The 20,620-nt window shown below is 40.8% G+C and overlaps 1 protein-coding gene across 3 annotated transcripts in view; it reads right to left on the bottom strand.

Annotated features, from left to right (window-relative positions):
• lifra (LIF receptor subunit alpha a) overlaps positions 1-20,620 on the bottom strand; it is a 176,285-nt gene that overhangs the window by 101,685 nt on the left and 53,980 nt on the right. The window contains exon 1 of one of the 3 annotated variants that reach the window (XM_059974238.1): positions 6,445-6,565. The exons of the other annotated variants lie outside the window; for them this stretch is intronic. The gene's annotated coding sequence lies outside the window, so the exon portion shown is untranslated. Of the gene's footprint in view, positions 1-6,444; positions 6,566-20,620 lie in introns of those variants that run through there. 3 annotated transcript variants of the gene reach the window in all.

Genomic DNA, 20,620 nt, shown 5'->3' with positions numbered 1-20,620 from the left:
CTACAGAAAGTTCTACCTTCTTTGTCAAATCACTTAGAGTGCTTTTTTAATGCTTGTCTGGTGGTCCTGGGGGCCCTGTTCTTACATTGTCTATGGGTGCCCCGTTTGCTACTGTTAGTGGGATCATCAGGCTGAGATGCACCTTGCTGTAACTGGGCGAGTGGTACAAGAGCTGGGTCACTGCTTCGCTGTACTAGAAGTGGCATGCTGGCTTCCAGCGTCGAGGGGGTAACTTCGATTTCTCCTGTAATAGGCTGAAAAGTCGCAAGCTGTGCTGTGAGCTCACTCTCAAACGTGTCCGGACTTTGTCTGTCACTCACATTGCCATCGGCGACTTCATCTGCACGCTGCGCCTCTTGCTCTTCATATACTGCAACAAGCATTTTGTCTGCCTTCAAAACTAGAACAATGAGAGCCACCCACCTTGAAAACTGGACGGGCTCAATGATGCCCAGCCACTATAAACATTCCAGCTCCTCCTTGACTTTGCCGTTCATGGCATAGGGCACAGACCTGGGCTTAAAACAAACGTGGTGTGGCTTCAGGGTCGACGAGGAGTTTCACAGTCACGCGCTTCAGCGTGCCCAGCTCGTCCCTGAAAACGTCACTATACCACTACAGAATGTCCTCCGTTGTCTGTGCATACTTAATTTTATGCCAGTTGAGCCGGATTTTGTGAAGCCAATCGCGGCCCAAAAGACTGGACCCACTGCCCTTAGCTATCACCAGCTTGGCTTCAGCCTTCTGACTCCTGGCTGAAATATCCACATATAATACCCCTAAATGAGGTATGGGCTGCCCTGTATAGGTCGTGAGTTTGAGCTTAGTCTGATGGGAGGCATGTTGGACCCCCATGTCCTCCTGTAGGTCTCCTCACTAATGACCGATGCAGTAGCCCCTGAATCAATCTCAGACTTAATGTCCTTTCCCTTGACAGTAACTGTGACATAATATGGTTCAGGTAGTTCCTCGTCCGTTTCCACCCCAAACATGTTGCACACACACATGCTGCCTCTTCGTCTGCTTCTCCTAGGTGGTGTGTGGCTGCCTGAGCCTGTTGAGCTTTCCCCTGCCCAGGCTTAACCTTACCCCTTATGCTCCTGCACGTTTTAGCTAAATGTTCCTTTTTGCTACAAGCATGGCAGACAATATCTTTGAATTTGCAAATATTTGCAGAGCTCGTTCCTCCACATCGAAAACATTCCACCCACTTTGCCTGTTTACCAGTCTCCCTCCTGACTTGGTACTCTGCTGCCGGATGTGACCACCCCATGTCCTTTCTGGATATCCTTGGCATTATTAGCAGCATCTCCATGCCTAGGGCAATCTCTAGGGCTTTCTTGAAAGTCAACGGTGGGGTTTCCCCCAACAAGCGGCATTATTAATGCTGCATACCAATCTATTACGGAGCATATCATCCAACACAGCTCCAAAATCGCAATGCTCTGACAGCTGCTGAAGCTCGGCCACAAAATTAGCCACAGACTGACCTGGCTTCCTGAAATGGCTGTGAAACTTGAACCATTGGACTATCACCGAAGGTGTCAGATTGTGGTGGTTCCCCACAAACTTGACCAGTTTGTCATAAGGAATTTCACCTGGTTTCCGCGGTGTGGCTAAGCTCCTTATCAACTTATATGTCTTTGCCCCACACACACTCAGGAGAATGGAGCTCTTCTTAGCCTCCTCAGTAATTCCATTAGCACAGAAAAAGTGTCCCAACCTTTCCTCATACTCCGGCCACTCCTCGGTTCGCTCCGCGAACTCACCAATAGACCCAAATTCAGCTATCCAAACCCGAGGCTCCTCGTCCGCTCACAGCTCCTGTTTGAAACGGGCCAACACATCCACAAAACCAGTTCACCTCATCGCCAAAAATATGTGGTAACTTCTACCTTACGAAAGGACCACTCGACAATTTTATGGCCAAAAAAACATCTTTATTTGGGACAGCAAATGATATTTTCAATACAGAGGCTTTCAGGTATCTTGTGCGGCCTGGGTGGTGGAACTATATACAAAGCTCACCGGCAATAGAAAAAACCCGCTGACTCCGGAGCCGGCCTCTTGTCACCAACAGCTTCCGATTGGTATTAACTTGCTTTTAATAATATTCACATTAAAACAATTGCCACTGTTTTGCAAATCACACCTCTTAGTTTAGCCTGTGCTCCACAAACAGTGCAAGGTGAGATGGTCCAAGTGATGCAAGTGCCGAATGATTTACTCTTGCAAGTGATTTACTGCTTGTAACTTACATTTAGAACTGAACACAAATTCTTGCTCAAATTAATATCTGCTATTCGTATTCACACAACTCCAGAATACTACCTAACAGCTACAGCTGTTCAGTACAAAGGCATAAAAATCAATAAATTACAACTCAATAAATAACACACAAAAGGAATAATAAGGTAGTGTTCATGGACCATACAGAAATCTGGTGGCAGAGGGGATGCCTTTTTTCTCACTGTTACCTTCAGGTAGGAGGTACAGAAGCCTGAACGCACACAGTCAGTGATTCAGGAACAGCTTCTTCCCCTCTGCCAGCTGATTCTCTGGACACTACCTAATTTTTTTTATTACAGTAATTCTGTTTTTGCATGTTTTTAATCTATTCAATATGGATATACTGTAACTGATTTACTTGTTTATTATTATTTTTACTTTTTCTCTCTCTCTGCTGGATTATGTTTTGCATTGAACTGCTGCTGCTAAGTTAACAAATTTTACGTCACATGCCGGTGATAATAAACCCAATTCTGTTTCCAAAAAATCTGTTTCTGAATCCTTGGGTGCGGATGCCTCCTCCTTTATGGTAGTAACAAGAGGGCATGACCCGGACGATGAGGGTCCTTAATGATGGATGCTGCATTCTTAATGCACCGTCACTTGAAGATGTCATCAGTGGTGGGGAGGGTTGTGCCTGTGACGGAACTAGCTTGAGTCTGCAACCTTTTGCAGCCTCTTGTGAACCTGTGCATTGGTAGCTCCATAAGAGACCAATCAGAATGCCCTCTACCATACATGTATATGTAACCCTCAGGCCTGGCCAGCCCACATTCATCTAGGGGAACCAGCCTTCGGCCCCGCCAAACTGGGTAATCACGTTTGTGTGGATGCTGTGTAATGTACCCCCCATTGCAAACCCACAACGCAAAATATCAGACAGTACACTATCTGCAATTAAATGATAGACCTTATGAACCTTAATCTGAATATACAGTTAGTAATGAAAATAAACAACAACAAAAAAGGGCCCAAGTCAAAGCCTCTTTGGAGCTTACTCAGTAGTCTCCATCCAAACATCAGTCTCCTCCAAACATTGCTGACCATTGGACCCTCAGAACCCAGTCCACTCTGTCCGGTGGTCTACCAGCTCTCTCCACATGCGTCTTCCCTCTTCATCTCTCCTCGACAAAAGACCGTGAAAACAACATCTTTCCAGATACACAAAACAAAACAACAATCCCTGATTGGCTAACAGTCCTGTTATCTCCAGCAATAACCCAAACATTGCTGCTACAGAGAAACCATTACCTCAGCAGTGAACATTACAAAGAAGCCATTACATATACAATCTCCTCAAAAGGTGATAATATGCTATAGATCAGTCGTAAATATGGGTGAAGTATTGACATATAGAATTTAATCCTGACAAATACAAGATGATGCATTCTGAGAAATCATTAGGTTTAGGTACAATAAATGATAGGATACAAAGCAATGTTGATGAATAGAGAGATCCAGGGGTCCAAGCCCATGATAAGCCGAAAATGGAAACAAAATTGCATATCGTGATGAATAAGGCATATGACATGTTTGCCTTCATAGATCAATGCACAGAATTTAACAGTTATGTTGCAACCTTACAAACCATTGGTTCGACAACATTTGGACTTCATACGATGGAGTTCATCGTATGAAGTATGTGACTGCTCTGAAGATGAAAGATATTGCTTGGGGTGGACAACTTCAGGCTGAATAGGCTGGACTTCTTTTCCCTGGAGCAAAGGCTCAGGATGATCTGACATGAGTGTATAAGACTAAGAGAATGACTAATAGAGAAGACAGACAAAATCCTTCTCTCCTCCCCCCCCCCCACCAAGTTGGACATCAAAAACAAGAGGTCAAAATATTTAAAGTAAGAGGTAAGAAATTAAAGGGAATCTTTCTTTCTTTTTCAATCTTTTTATTGAATTTCATATATATAAAAAAACATAATATAATAATGAATAGGTTATAAATGCATAAGACTTGAAATTGAATTAATAGTAGGATAACAATATCCTATTAAAATATCAACAGAAAAATATAGTACATTATCAATCAAGTCTATAATAATTATATGAAAAAATAAAAATAATTGTCAAAAGAAAAAGAAAAAATTATAAAAATACAGGCAAAAAATATATATTAAGAAAAAAAAATACTAAACTAAACTAACATGGGCAATAATAACAGTTTATTTGTATATGATAGTGCCAAAAACTCCGGAACTCCATACCTGAACAAAAATAAGTAGAGAGAAGGTCTGGAAAAGGCCAAATTAATTCATATGAAAATGTCGAATGAACGGTCCCCAAGTTTCTTCAAATTTAATTGATGAGTCAAAAATAGTGCTTCTAATTTTTTCCAAGCTCAGAAAAGAAATAGTTTGAGAGAACCACTGAAACGTGGTAGGAGGATTTACTTCTTTCCAATTTTGTAATGTAGACCTTCTGGCCATTAATGTTACAAAAGCAATCATTCGTCTAATTGAAGGGGAAAACTGATTACCATCCTCATTTGGTATACCAAAAATTGCAGTAATAAAATGAGGTTGTAAATCGATATTCCAAATTGAGGAAATGGTAGCAAATATGTCCTTCCAATATTTATGTAAAGTGGGACATGACCAAAACATGTGGGTCAATGAAGCCACATCTGAATGACATCTGTCACATTGAGGGTTAATATGAGAATAGAATCGAGCAAGCTTATCTTTAGACATATGAGCTCTATGTATTTTAAATTGTATTAAAGCATGTTTAGCACATATAGAAGAAGAATTAACCATTTGTAAAATTTTTTCCCATTTTTCTATTGATATATTATATTGAAGTTCTTTTTCCCATTCTTGTTTAATTCTACCTGATATTTCTGGTTGTATCTTCATAATCATATTATAAATAAAAGCCACTAATCCCTTCTGATAGGGATTTAAGGTAAAAATCATACCTAAAAAGTCCATTAAAGGGAATCTTAAGGACACTTTATTTTTAGACAAAAAATGGTTGATATCTGTAACAGTGCCAGAGGTGGTGGTGGTGGAATTATATATAATTACTACATTTACAAGACATTGAGATAGAGACTGTCCAAATGCAGGAAAATTATATCTAGGCCTGAAGACCGGTCTCCTTGTTGTATAGCTTTATAAACAATTTGGAACCTGTGTTAGAAGTGGAAAAGTGAGAGAAACAGGAAAAAAATGTCCAGAATGAAGCTTTCATAAGGGTCACCGAAATATCCACGTTTCACTGCAATGGGTTTTCTAAGCAAAACGTCTTCCAAGTTTCTAAATATTATTAAAGCCATAAACATTTACATTTGAAAACATTTATACTAAGATGACATTAACGTCCTCTGAATGCAAAATATGCACTACATTCAATCATACAATACGTACACAATGCTGGAAGAACTCAGCAGGTCAGGCAGCATCCGTGAGAAAAGAGTAGCCAACATTTCGGGCTGATACGTTGTGAATTCTTGCTGAATTCCTGCTGAATTCTTCCAGCGTTGTGCATATATTCTTTGATCTGCAGCATCTGCAGTTGTATTTTTGTACATTAAATCGTACTACTTTGCCAAAACATGTAGGATGGGGTTTTCCTAACGCTATTATAGACATGAAGGATATTGATACGGATTTTAAACACAACTTTAGGTTTATGTTGAACAAACTGATCACACTTCAGATGTAGAATTGGGTTTCAAGAATGTGGAGCCATTCAAAGGTTCTTATTCCTCATCTGCAACCAATGATCTAAAGGAGACCATACACTTCCATCAAAGTAGAAAGAGTTTGTGGTAGACCAGAGGATGGGATTTTTTCCAGGGATCAGCACTAAAAATTTGAAAAACTTTATAAGAAAATAGAAAAAAACTTGTATGCAATAATTCACACTTTAGCAACACACACAAAATCCTGGAAAAACTTAGCAGGTCAGACAGCATCTATGGAAATGAACAAACAGTTGACATTTCATACCGATACCCTTTATCAGGACTGAGCCATTTATTCCCTTTCCTTACAACCCAACTACCTTCCGCTTCCCTGGCTTCACCCATTACCTTCTAACCTCCTTACTCTGGCATCTTCCTCCTTCCTTTCCAGTCCTGATAAACACACTCAACCTGAAACATCGGCTCTCTTTCTCTCCATAGATGCTGTCCTACCTGCTGAGTGTCTCCAGCATTTTGTGTGTGTTACTCTGGATTTCCAGCATCTGCAGATCTTCTTGTGTTTAGTAAAAGTATCTATGGAAAAAGGAAGAAAGTGACTAAGGTAACTGTGGGACCTCAAGAACAGGAGGTTGAAGAATTGATATTAGGAAGCAAGGAAATGGAAAGCATATTAACAGTTTTTATAACAGCTTTTGTAAACACCATAGAGGGTTTTGCAGATAGCCTGAATGATAACAGATGAGCTAGCTTCAAATCACATGGAAGAAACTATAAAAATCCCCATCAGTTGGGACAAAGTATTAGAAAATCTCCATGTCTCCAACGAGATCTTAAATTAATTCTTCGCATCTGTATTTACTCAGGAGATGGGTACAAATTCTATAGAAGGCAAAGTGGCATCAATTTCATCAGCCCTGTACACATTACAGAGGAGGTGGTGTTTGCTACCCTGAGAAAAATCAGGATGGATAAATCTCCTGGGCCTGACAAAGTGGTCCCTCAGACCATGTGGGAGGCAAGTGCAGAAATTGCCGGGGCTCTAGCAGAGGCATTTAAAACGTTCTTAGCAATAGGAGAGTACCAAAGGATTGGAGGATAGCCAATGTTTTTCTGCTGTTTAAAAAAGGCTCCAAACATAAACCAGGAAATTCTAGGCCAGTGAGTCTGACATCAGTTGTGGGAAAGTTACTGGAAGGTATTCTAAGGGACTGGATATACAAGTATTTAGATAGGCATGGACTGATTAACATGTAACATAGACTAGTACAGCACATTACAGGCCCTTCAGCCCACAATGTTGTGCCAATCCTTAAACCCTGCCTCCTATATAAACCCCCACCTTAAATTCCTCCATATACCTGTCTAGTAGTCTCTTCAATTTCACTAGTGTATCTGCCTCCACCACTGACTCAGGCAGTGCATTCCACGCACTAAACACACTGAGTGAAAAACCTTCCTCTAATATCCCCTTTGAACTTCCCACCCCTTACCTTAAAGCCATGTCCTCTTGCATTGAGCAGTGGCACCCTGAGGAAGAGGCAGTGGCTATCCACTCTATCTATTCCTCTTACTATCTTGTATACCTCTATCACGTCTCCTCTCATCCTCCTCCTCTCCAGAGAGGAAAGCCCTAGCTCCGTTAATCTCTGATCATAATGCACACTCTCTAAACCAGGCAGCATCCTGGCAAATCTCCTCTGTACCCTTTCCAATGCTTCCACACCCTTCCTCTAGTGAGGCAATCAGAATTGCACACAGTACTCAAGTGTGGCCTCACCAGAGTTTTATAGAGCTCCATCATTACCTTGTGACTCTTAAACTCTATCCCTTGACTTATGAAAGCTAACACCCCATAAGCTTTCTTAACTACCCTATCTACCTGTGAGGCAACTTTCAAGGATCTGTGGAAATGTACCCTCAGATCCCTCTGCTCTTTCACACTACCAAGTATCCTGCCTTAAGGATAGTCAGCATTGCTGTGTGTGTGGCAGGTCATATCTAACCAATCTTAAGAGTTTTCCTAGGAAGTTAGCAGGAAAGTGGATGAAGGCACGGCAGTAGATGTTGTCTACTTGGACATTTGACAAGGTTCCACGTGGAAAGCTGGTCAAGGCGGCTTAGTCACTAGGCATTCAGGATGAGGTGGTAAATTAAATTACACTTTGGCTTTGTGGGAGAAATCAGGGAGTGGTAGTAGATGATTACCTCTTTGACTGGAGGCCTGTGACAAGTGGTGTGCTGCAGAAATTGATGCAGGGTCCTTTGTTGTTTGTCACCTATATCAATAATCTGGATGATAACATGGTTAACTGGATCAGCCAATTTGTGGATGACACCAACACTGAGGTGTAGTGGACAATGAGGAAGACTATTATGGCTTGCAGAGGGGTCTGTATTAGCTGGAAAAAAAAGTGCTTAAAAATGGCAAATGGAGTGAGCTTTTTTGTACTTTGGAAGGACCAACCAGGATAAGTCTTACACAGTGAATGGTGGAGCACTGTGGTAGAACAAAGGAATCTGGGAATACAAGTCCATAATTTGTTGAAAGTGGCATCACAAATAGACAAGAGTCATAAAGAAAGCTTTTGCCACATTGGCCTTCCTATACCAATGTACTGAGTATAATAGATGGGATGTTATGTTGAAGTTGTATAAGATATTGGAGAGGTCTAATTTTGACTATTGTGTGCAGTTTTGATCACCTACATACAGGAAAGAGGTAAACAAAGTTAAAAGGGTTCAGAGAAAATTTACAAAGATGTTGCCAGGTCTGGAGAACCCAAGTTATAAGAAAAGATTGAATCAGTTAGAACCGTATTCTTTATAACATAGAAGATTAAGAGGAGATTTGTTGGACCCTTCAAAAGTCAGCCAACTACCATTTTAAACATATAGTGAGAGTTAAAGGCTCCATGTCTCAGCAAGATCTAGAAAAACTTGTCATGCATTTATTTTTAGTAAGCTTGATTACTGTAATGGCATTTTCACAGGTCTCTGTAAAAGATCCCTCAGACAGTTGTAGCTTATCCAGAACGTTCCTGCTGGAGTCCTTACTAAGATCAAGAAAGTAGAAGATATCATTCCAGTTCTCAGATTGCTAAACAGAGGATTGACTTTAAATTTTTACTACTGGTTTACAAAGCAATAAATGGTTTAGGGCCAAAATACATCTTCGTTTTCCTGCTGCATTATGAACCTTCCCAAGCTCTCAGGTCGTCTGAGATGGGTCTGCTTACCATCCCCAGGGTCAAAACTAAACATGGTGAAACAGCTTTTAGTTACTATGCTCCACATATCTGGAATTTAGAGGATCTGAAGTCTGCCCCAATTTAAAGTTCTTTTAAACTGAGGCTTAAATTTTTTTTTGTTGTAGCTTATAGTTAGAATAACTATAACTTAACTGTAACTTCCACTTATCATATCTATTTTTCTGTGTGTTTCTATTCTCTTATATATTGTCTGAAGTTTGATTTTTATAACTCCTTCTATGTAAAGCACTTTAAATTGCTTTGTGTTTGAGAAGTGCTATACAAATAAGCTTGCTTGATAGAGGTATACAAAATTATCAGTATAGATATGGTAAATACAAGTGGGCTTTTTCCACTGAGGTTAGGTAGGACTACAACCAGAGGTCATGGATTAAGAGTGAAAGGTGAAAAGTTTAAGGGGAATATGAATGTAAACTTCTTCACTCAGAAGGTTATGAGAGTGCGGATACACGTTTTGCAATATGAACTCGATTTCAACATTTAAGAGAAGCTTGGGTAGGTAAATGGGTAGTAGGGATATGGACAGCTATGGCCCTGGTGCAGGTCAATGGGAGTGGGCAGTTTAAATGTTTTCGCCCTGAACTAGATAGGGTGAAGGGCCTGTTTCTGTGCTCTACTTCTCTATAACTCTATGACTGACTAAATGCAACCACTAGAATCCAATGACCTTCGACCTGCTAGAGTATTGTAGTATAGAAATGCGCCTTTTGGCCCATCTAGTCTGTGCCAAATTGTTATTCTAGTCCTATTAACCTATACCACGACTATAACCCTCCATACCCCTCCCAGCTATGTACCTATCCAAACTTCTGTAAAATGTTGCAATTCAACCAACATCCACCACTTCCTCTGGCAGCTCATTTCACACTCCTACCACCCTCTGAGTGAAAAGGTTCCTCAGTTTCCCCTTAAATATTTTACCTTTCACCTTAAACATATGAACTCTAGTTCTAGCTCAGTGGAAAATGTCTACTTGCATTTACCCTATCTATAACTCTCAGTACCTGTGAACTAAAGAGCTTACTCACCCGTATTCTAAGTCCTGAACCTGACCACAAAATAAATTTGTATAGATTGTGATGTGCACCCTCACAGCTTCAGTAGAATCGAGTGCAAAGGTACAAATGGATTAGGAAACAGCAAATTTGACTCCCTTGTTCAAGGAAGGAAGGAAGACAAAAGGTTGGAAATCAGAGACTATGTAGGACAGAAAGGTTAGATTGATCATAGAGCAGTTAAGAACCCACCACACTCTGTGGAAAAATCTATACTGCACTTCTCCTTTGAACTTTTCCCTCCCAATTTAAATGAATGCCCTCTAGCATTTGAAATTTCAACAGTATAGCTCTCTGGCTGTCTTCTCTATCTTCAACCTACACTTACTGTATATTTTTCTACCCATAAGTCCCATTTACCACTACCGTCTTTTACTGGCAACTCAATTCTGAATTTAAACTACAACGAGAGGCTCAGCCCGCACACCTTCAGCTTGTGGATAAGCACCCATGAGGGACCTTGTGAAATGAAAATCCATGTTGACAACATCCAAATATCTACCATCGCCTCCTCAAAAATCTCAATCAAGTTAGTACGACATTACTTGCCCCACACAAAGCCATGTTAACTGTACTTAATTAGGCCATGATTTTCCAAATGATCATAAATCCTATCCCTCAGTATCATCTCCACTAACTTTCTGATCCATGAATAAATTAAGTAGCTAATAATAACATAATTCAAATGGTTTAGCAACACATACAAAATGCTGGAGGAACTCAGCAGGCCAGGCAACTATGGAAAAGAATAAACAGCCAAAGTTTCAGGCAGAGACTTTTCATCATGACTGGAAAAAAAGATGAGAAGTCAGAGCAATAAGATGAGAGCAGGAGAAGAAGGAGCACAAGGTGATAGGTGAAACTAGGAAGGGGAGAGGGGTCAAGTAAAGTGCCCGGAAGTTAATTCCCAGTGAAAGGGATGAAGGGCTGGAGAAGGGAGAATCTGACAGGAGAGGGTAGAAGACCACAGAAGAAAGGGAAGAGGCAGGAGCACCAGAGGGAGGTGATCGGCATGTTAAGGGGATAAAGTGAGAGACAGTAATGAGAATAGGGGAATGGTGAAGTGGGGGGGTGGGAAAGAAGAATTACCGGAAGCTAGAGAAATGTATGTCATGCCATCAGGTTGGAGGCTACCCAGTCAGAATATAAGGTGCTGCTTGTCCAACCCAAGTGTGGCCTCATCTCGGCAGTAGAGACGGCTATGGACTGGCATGTCATCATCACAGCATGCAAATGGTTAAATTCAGTCCCTTAAGTGGTATTTATCATTACATGGCAAATATTTTTATAACTGGAAAAATCATCGTGAGTGTTTATAAAAGGACACAGATAAAAACACATGCTCCTTTAACATTCCTACAAAAGAGATGAGAGGAACATAAATGTTTATCATTGAACAATATGCAAAAGTTACTGAATCACTCTTAATTTCTACAGCTGCCTTGAATCAAGCAGCACAGTGACAGACACGAACATGAAAGAAATGGAGGGTTATAAAATCATGTGCAGGCAGAAAAGATTTAGCTTGTCCTCACGGCCAGCACAAATACATCGTTAATGTAAATGTTCACTAAATTTGTGCACAAATTTTGAATGTTAGCATGCAAAAAGTTAGTGCCCAAATTAGAATAACGATAACGGTATGAGCTGTTAAACCTTCATTTAGAAATGACCAGATTTTTTTCCACTTGTTTTAATCATTGCTATTTAGACCAACATCAAGTTTACAAGAACCAACTGCTAATAAATCAAGGAATGCCCTTTTCTCACTGTTACCATCAGGTTGGTGGTACAGAAGCCTGAAGGCAATTCAGGAACAGCTTCTTCTCCTCTGCCATCCAATTCCTAAATGGACATTGAACCTGTGAACACTAACTTTTTTTTAAATATACAGTACTTCTGTATTTTTGCACAATTTTAATCTATTCAATATTCAAATATGGTAATTAAATTTATGTATTATCATTTTTTTTCTCTTCCATATTATGTATAGCATTGAACTGCTGCTACTAAGTTAACAAATTTCACATCACATACCGGTAATAATAAACCTGATTCTGATTGCATCACACACATGCATCAGCCGCATGGTTAACTTTATACATGTATTAAAAATTATAACAAGCTGTCAGAAGACCAAGTATAAATGCTATTTATTACTTATTCCTTTGAGATGTATCACTTCCCTCACATTTTTCACAATATTGTGTGGGCAGATGAATGGGAAGAGTTGTTGTTAACTATAAGTGTTTGCAATAAGCCTTGTTTCACCAGTAAATGCATGGATTACCAACAATATATTGGCCTGAGGGGAAGGCAGTACGTGTAAATGAAATCATGCTTATAGAGCAGATTATGCCTGTGAAACTTGAGACTGCTTCACATGTGTATACTTGTTTTGTTGTTTCATTTTCTATGATTAGCTAAGCTTCTTGATTTGTGGAAAGTTTCGTTCTTGGTCAGCTTCATGTTCCCAGAAAGGATGCTTCCTGATTACCTTGACAATCCTAAACTAAAGGGAAATATTTTCTGTCCTGCTTGCCTAATGTCTTACTTGGCTGAAGAATTGAGCAGGGGGCAGGGATTCAGATTTCTAGATAATTGGGACCTCTTCTGGGCCAGGTGGGACCTGTACAAAAGGGACGGGTTGCACTTGAAGTCAAGGGGGACCAATATTCTTGCGGGCAGATTTACCACAGCTATTGGGAGTGGTTTAAGCTAATGATAAACTAATATGGCATGGAGAGGGGGTTAGGAACCACTATGACAGAGCTGAGGATGACCCAGCAGGTTTACAAGTATATGATGGATGTAACATTAATGAATGACAAGCTAATGATTGAGTAGAAATGCAGACAGAGCAAAGAGTTAAATTGTACCACAGAGGCAAAATTCAAAAGGGCAAAGAATGCAGGACTGAAGGTGCTGTATTGAAATATGTGTAGAATTCAGAATAAGGTGGATGAACTCGTGGCACAATTACAGATTGGTCGGTATGACGTTGTGGGCATCACTGAGACATGGCTGAAAGAAGGCCATAGTTGCGAACTTAACATCAAAGCTTATACTTTGCATCAAAATGACAGGCAGGAAGGCATAGACAGTAGTGTGGTTTTGGTGGTAAGAGACAGAATTACATCTTTAGAAAGAGGTGACATAGGGTCAAAGAATGTCGAATCTTTGTGGGTGGAGTTAAGAAACTGCAAAAAACCACCATGGGAATTACATATAGGCTTCCAAACAGTAGCCAAGATGTGGGGTTGAGATTGCAAAGGGAACAGGAAAAGGCAGGTAATAAAACCAGGGACTACTGGACATTGAAGCAGAATTAGGCCATCTGACCCATAGAGTCTGCTCCATCATTCATTCCTTTTTCTCCTCCTAAACCCCAGTTCCCAGCCTTCTCCCCGTAACCTTTGATGCCATGTCCAATCAAGAACCTATCATCTCTGCCTTAAATACATCCAACGACCTTGCCTCCACAGCCGCATGTAGCAACAAATTCCACAAATTCACCATTCTTTAGTTAAAGAAATTTCTCCACATCTGTTTTGAAAGGCCACCCCTCTATCCTGAGGCTGTGCCCTCTTATCCTAGACTCTCCCACCATGGGAAACATCCTTTCCACATCTATCATGTCTAGACCTTTCAACATTCGAAAGGTTTCAATGAGATCTCCCCTTCATCCTTGTGAATTCCAGAAAGTACAGACCCAGAGCCATCAAATGTTTCTCGTATGATAACTCTTTCATCCCTGGAATCATCCTTGTGAACCTCCTCTGGACCGTCTCCAATGCCAGCACATCTTTTCTAAGATGAGGGGCCCAAAACTGTTCACAATACTCAAGGTGAGGCCTCACCAGCACCTGATAAAGCATCACATCCTTCCTCTTGTATTCCAGACCTCTTGAAATAATAAAGGTAATGACAGAATTTAAATGGGGAACTTCAATATCCAAGGGGATTGGGAAAATCAGGTTGGTATCAGATCGTAAGGGAGGGAATCTGTTGAATGCCTACGAGATGGCTTTGTGCCTGAGCCTACTTGGGGAAAGGCAATCTTTGACTGGGTTTTGTGCAATAACCCAGATCTTATTAGTCAGCTTGACACAAAGGAACCCTGAAGAGGTAGTGATCACATTATGATTGAATTCATACTGCAATTTGAGAGGAAGAAGCATAGCTCACATGTATCTGTACAGTATTGCAATGGAATAAAGGGACTTACAGAGGTATGATAGAGGAGCTTGCCTTGGATTGGAAGATACTGGTGGGGATGACCACAGAGCAGATGACTGAAGTTTCTGGGAATAACTCACAAGGCACAAGATACACATGTCCCACAGAAGTAGTTCTCAAATGGCAGAGGTAGGCAACCACGGCTGACAAGGGAAATTAAGACTGCATAAAGGCCGAGGAAAGGATATATAAGATAGCAAGAATGTGTGGAAATTTAGATGATTGGCAAGCTTTTAAAATCCAACAAAAGACAACGAAAAAGCCATTAGAAGGGAAAAGATGAAACATGAAGGCAAATTAGCCAATAATATAAAGCAGGATACTAAAAGTTTTTTCAGTCATATAAACAGTAAAAGGGAGGTGAGAGTTGATATTCAACTACTGGAAAATGATGCTGCTGAGATAGTAATGGTGGACAAACAAATGGCAGATAAACTTAATGGGTACTTTGCATCTGTCTTCACTGTGTAAGGCACTAGTAGTGTGCCAAAAGTCCATGAGTGTCAGGGAGCAGAAGTGATTGCTATTACAAAGGAAGAAGTGCTAGGCATACTCATCTTAAGGTGGGTAAGTCACCTGGATCAGATGGACTACATCCCAGAGTCCTGAGAGAGGTTGCTGAAGGTATAATGGATGTGTTGGTCATGATATTGATCATGAGATGGACACTGACCATCTCGGATCACAAGACCCTGCAGCGGATAGTGAGGTCAGCTGAGAAGATCATCAGGGTCTCTCTTCCAGCCATTACACCACAGCCATTCCATCTCTTACACCACACGCTGCATCCACAAAGTAAACAGTATTATGAGGGACCCCACACACCCCTCATACAAACTCTTCTCCCTCCTACCATCTGGGAAAAGGCATCGAAGCACTCGGACTGGACTGTGTAACAGTTTCTTCCCCCAAGCCATCAGACTCCTCAACACCCACAGTCTGGACTGACATCGACTTACTGCCCTCTACTGTGCCTATTGTCTTGTTTATTATTTATTGTAATGCCTGAACTGTTTTGCGCACTTTATGCAGTCCTGGATAGGTCTGCAGTCTAGTGTAGTTTTTTTGTGTTGTTTTATGTAGTTCAGTGTAATTTTTGTATTGTTCCATGTAACATCATGGTGTTGAAAAACATTGTCTTGTTTTTACTGTATACTGTACCAAGTTATGGTCGAAATGACAATAAAAAGTGACGACTTGATGATCTTTCAAAAATCACTTGATTCTGGCATGGTCTCAAAGGACTGGAAGATTGCAAATGTCACTCCACTCTAAGAAGGGTGGGGCAGGGAGGCAAGAAAGAGAAAATTATAGGCTAACCTCAGTAGTTGGGAAAGTGTTGAAGCCCATTATTAAGGATGATGTTTTGGGGTACTTGGAACTAATGATGAAGTCAAGGTCAGCATGGTTTCTGTAAACTGAAATCTTGCCTGACAAATCTGTTAAGAGATCATCAAGGAAGTAACAAGCAGAATAGACTAGGGAGAGGCACTGGATATCATTTACTTGGATCTTCAGAAGACATTTGATAAGGGGCACACATGAGGCTGCTGAGCAAGATAAGATCCTACGGCATAACAGGAAAGATACAGACATGGATAGAGGAATAACTGACAGGCAGGAGGCAGTGGAACTTTGGAACTTTTCTAGTTGGCTGCCAGTGACTAGTGGTGTTCCTCAGGGGTCAGTACAGGGACTGCTACTCTCACATTGTTTGTCAATGATTTGGAAAACGGAATTAATAGGTTTGTGGCAAAGTATGCAGATGATACAAAGATGAGGAAGCAATGTAATTACAGAAGGATTTAGACAAATTGGAAAAATGGGCAAAAAAAGAGGGAGATGGAATAGTGTTGGGAAATGTATGGTAATGCACTTTAGCAAAAGGAACAATAGTGCTGACAATTATCTAAATGAGAAGGTTCAAACATCAGAGGTGCAAAGGGACTGAGAAGTCCTTGTGCAAGAATCCCAGAAGGTGAATTTACAGATGCAGTCTGTGATAATGAACATACAAACCCCATTTCCAGAAAAGTTGGGATATTTTCTAAAATACAATAAAAACAAAAATTTGTGATATGTTAATTCACGTGAACCTTTATTTAACTGACAAAAGTACAAAGAAAAGATTTTCAATAGTTTTACTGACCAACATAATTGTATTTTGTAAGTATACACAAATTTAGAATTTAATGGCTGCAACACACTCAACAAAAGTTGGGACAGAGGCATGTTTACCATTGTGTTACATCACCTTTCCTTTTAATAACACTTTTTAATCGTTTTGGAACTGAGGAACCTAATTGTAGTAGATTTGTAATTGGAAATTTTGTCCATTCTTGCTTGATGTGAGACTTCAGCTGCTCAAAAGTCCGTGGTCTCCGTTGTCTGATTCTCCTTTTCATGATGCGCCATATATTTTCAATAGGAGATAGATCTGGACTGGCAGCAGGCCAGTCAAGCACACACATTCTGTGTTTACAAAGCCACGCTGTTGTAACCTGTGCAGAATGTGGTCTGGCATTGTCCTGCTGAAATAAGCATGGACGTCCCGGGAAGAGACATCGCCTTGATGGTAACATATGTCTCTCTAAAATCCTAATATTCGCCTCAGAGTCAATAGTACCTTCACAATACATGCAACTCACCCATGCCGTGGGCACTGATGCACCCCCATACCATCACAGATGCTGGCTTTTGCACCTTTCGCTGATAACAATCAGCTTAATCTGCTTAATGTGGAGTCTTCCAAACCGGTGTTACTTGAATATTCTGTGCACTTTTCAATCTTATTTTAACTCTGTCCCAACTTTTGTTGAGTGTGTTGCAGCCATCAAATTCTAAATTTGTGTATATTTACAAAATACAATTAAATTAAATACAATTAAGTTGGTCAGTAAAACTATTGAAAATCTTTTCTTTGTACTTCTGTCAGTTAAATAAAGATTCACGTGAACTAACATTGCACAGATTTTTGTTTTTATTGCATTTTGGAAAATATTCCAACTTTTCTGGAAATGGGGTTTGTTGAAATCTGCAGCACATTACAGGCCATTGGGCCCACAACATTGTGCCAATCACGTAACCTACTCCAGAAACCACCTAGAATTACCCTACCACATCACCCTCTATTTTTCTAAGCTCCGTGTACCTATCTAAGAGTCTCTCAAAAGATCTATTGTATTCACCTCCGTCACTGGCAGTGCATTCCACATACCCAATGCGCTGTGTGAAAAACTTACCCCTGACATCCCCTTGGTACCAATTTCCAAGCACCTTAAAACTATGCCCCTTCGTGTTAGCCATTTCAGCCCTGGAAAAAAGCCTCTGGCTATCCACACAATCAATTGTCCTCATCATCTTGTACACGTCTATCAGGTCACCTCTCATCCTCCGTCGCTCCAAAGAGAAACAACCAAGTTCACTCAACCTATTCTCATAAGGCACACCCTCCAATCCAGGCAACATCCTTGTAAATCTCATCTACACTCTTTCTATAGTATCCACATCCTTCCTGTAGTGAGGCGATCAGAATTGAACACAGTTTACCAAGTGGGGTATGACCAAGATATGATATAGCTGTAATATTAACTCACAGCTCTTGAACTCAATCCCATGGTTAATGAATGCCAACACACCATACGCCTTCTGAACAATACTGTCAACCTGCACAGCAGCTTTGCATGTCCTATGAACACAGACCTCAAGATCTCTCAGATGCTCCACACTGCCAAGAGTCTTACCATTAATATTATATTGTCTTCAAATTTGACCTACCAGTATGAACTACTTCAATTTATCTGGGTTGAACTCCATCTGCTATTTCTCAGCCCAGTTCTATATCCTATTGATGTCTCACTGTAACCTCTGGCAACCCTCCCGGCTATCCACAACAGCCCCAATGTTTGTGTCATCAGCAAACTTACTTAACCATCCTTCTACTTCTTCATCCAGGTCATTTATTAAAAAAATCACAAAGAGGAGGGGTCCTGGAACAGATCCCTATGGAACACCACTAGTGACCAACCTCCATGCAGAATATGGACCATCTACAACCACCCTTTGCCTTCTCTGGGCAAGCCAATTCTGGATCCACAAAGCAATGTCTCCTTGGATCCCATGCCTGCTTACATTCTGAATGAGCCTTGCATGGGGAACCTTATCAAATGCCCAATTGAAATCCATATACACTACATTCACTGTTCTACACCTTCATCAATGCATTTTGTTACATCCTCAAAGAATTCAATCAGGCTCATAAGGGCATGACCTGCCCTTGACAAAGACATGCCGATGATCCCTGTTCAGATTCTCTCTCCAAATGCTCAAAATCCTGCCTCTCAGGATCCTTCCTTCTCCAACATCTTGATCGCCACTGAAGAAAGACTCACTGGTCTATAATTTCCTGGGTTTTGTCTATTCCCTTTCTTGAACAAGGGAACAACATTTGCAACCTTCCAAACCTCCAGTACTTCTTCCAGCCCTACTGATGATCATCACCAGAAGCTCAGCAATCTCCTCCCTTGCTTTCCACAGTAGCCTGGGGTATATCTCGTCCAGTCCCAGTGACTTAGCTAGCAATGCTTTTCAAAAGCTCCAGTACATCCTCTTTCTTAATGTCTATATGCTCAAACATTTCAGTCCACTGTAAGTCATGCCCACAATTGCCAAAGTCCTTTTCCCTGGTGAATACTGAAGCAAAACTTTCATTAAGTACCTCCGCAACCTCCTCCAACTCCATGCACACATTTCCACTACCGCACCTGATTGTCCTATTGTCACACGGCCCATCCTCTTGCTCTTCACAAACTTGTAGAATGCCTTAATCCAGCTCACCAAGGCTTTCTCATGGCCCCTTCCAGCTCTCCTAATTTCATTCTTCAACTCCTTCCTCGCAACCTCGTAATTTTCTAGAGCTCTATCAGTACCCAGTTTCTTGAACCTTTCGTAAGCTTTTCTTTTCTTAACTGGATTTTCCACATCCTTTGTAGATCATGGTTCTTTTACCCTACTATCCTTTCCCTGCCTCAATGGAACATAACTATGCAGAACACCATGCAAATGTTCCCTGAACATTACCTACACTTCTGCCATGTATTTTCCCAAGCTCCTGCTTAATAGCATCATATTTCCCCCTACCCCAGTTAGCTATTTTCCAAAATTGTTTGTTCCTATCCCTCTCCAACACTATGGTAAAGGAGGTAGAGTTGTGATCACTACCTCCAAAATGCTCTCCCACGGAGAGATCATCTCCCACTGGTGAAGCCAAATGCAAAGTTGGCATTTATTTCAAGGGGAATAGAATATAAAAGCAAGGAGATGATACTGAGCCTTTATAAGACACTAGTCAGGTGACACTTGGAGTATTATCAATAGTTTTGGGCCCTGTATTTCAGAAAGGATGAGCTGTCACTGGAGAGAGTCCAGAGTAGGTTCACGAGAATGATTCCGGGAATGAAAGGGTTAACATATGAGGGCCTTTTGACAGCTTTGGGCTTGTACTCACTGGAATTTAGAACAATACATGGGGATCTCATTGAAATCTTCTGAATGTTGAAAGGATTAGATAGGTTGGATGTGGAGAGGATGTTTCCTATGGTGGGGATGTCCAGAACTAGAGGGCACAGCCTCAAAATGGAGGGGTGACCTTTTAGAACAGAAGAAAGAAGGAATTTTTTTAGCCAGAGAGTAGTGAATTTGTGGAATGCTCTGCCACAGACTGCAGTGGAGGCCTAGTCCGTAGGCATATTTTAGGCAGAAGTTGAGTTTGCTTGTCAGTCAGGGCATCAAAGGATACACTGAGAAGACAGGTGTATGGCATTGAATGAGATCTGGGATCAGCCATGATGAAATGGCAGAGCAGACTTAATGGGCTGAATGGCATAGTTTTGCTATGTGTTATTGTCACCCATTGCTTTACCTTCATCAATTACCTTTGTGACCTCCTCAAAAATAACTATCCAGTTTGTAAGCCGTTGCCTGTCCCCTAATTAAGCAATACTTTTCCAAATATTCATAAAATCTATCACTAAGAATTCTCTCCATTACATTCCCTACCACTGGCACGTGGCTTACCAGTCCATAATTTAAGGTTTATTCTCACTT

This window comes from Hypanus sabinus, chromosome 7 (genome assembly GCF_030144855.1).
Source record: "Hypanus sabinus isolate sHypSab1 chromosome 7, sHypSab1.hap1, whole genome shotgun sequence".
Taxonomy (NCBI): domain Eukaryota; kingdom Metazoa; phylum Chordata; class Chondrichthyes; order Myliobatiformes; family Dasyatidae; genus Hypanus; species Hypanus sabinus.
Note: the sequence above shows the minus strand (reverse complement) of the source record. Positions and strands in the feature narration are given on the sequence as shown.